The sequence below is a fragment of the Ciconia boyciana genome, chromosome 6, assembly GCF_034638445.1.
Source record: "Ciconia boyciana chromosome 6, ASM3463844v1, whole genome shotgun sequence".
Lineage (NCBI taxonomy): Eukaryota > Metazoa > Chordata > Aves > Ciconiiformes > Ciconiidae > Ciconia > Ciconia boyciana.
The window spans coordinates 39,370,803-39,371,500 of record NC_132939.1 but is presented as its reverse complement, the minus strand read 5'-3'; positions in this window follow the sequence as shown (position 1 = coordinate 39,371,500).

The window sequence follows — 698 nt, the reverse complement described above, 5'->3', positions numbered from 1 at the left end:
CAAACGTATCTTATGAAACGCAACTATTTATAGACTTGTTTTGCTATAGGGAGGCTGGTGAACACGCTGAATAAGAATTACCTCAGTTCTGCAGCTTTCTATGTCTTTTTAATGCATTCTGTTTCAGGGTCACTTTCAATCAATATTTCATTTACTTACTGAGATTGAATGGGCGCTCTGAGACACAGTGTGCTGTTTATCATACAGATTGGACACCTCATTCCAGACCCGAGATCTTTCCCGCAACGCTGGGAGCTGTCCTTTCAGCACCACAAAATTGCCGCTTGAAGTTGCATTGCCGTTTTTTTCTTTTTCACCAGGAGCTTTTCTTTCAGCACCACAACATTGCACTTAGACTTTTTAAACGGCTGCGTTCCTCTTTGCTCTGAAGACCAATTTCGTCTGCACTTCCAGTTATTGCTATTACCTGTAGGACTTTCAATCCTATTTCACCCTCGCCACCCTTCCCCCAAACAGTTTTACGGTATCTATTTCTGTGGAAGTCATTTTTCTCATTGAATGATCAGAAACAAAGATAAATTCTAACCTTTAACGGCTCATTCCGACTCATTGCTTACAGTAGATCTAAGCTCTTTTTTCTGCTTATTCGACTCCTTCCAGCTTCCCATCACATCTGTAACAAACTTTTAAAATGATATTGCCACACCACCATGCACAAGCCTACCTGCACAGTAGAG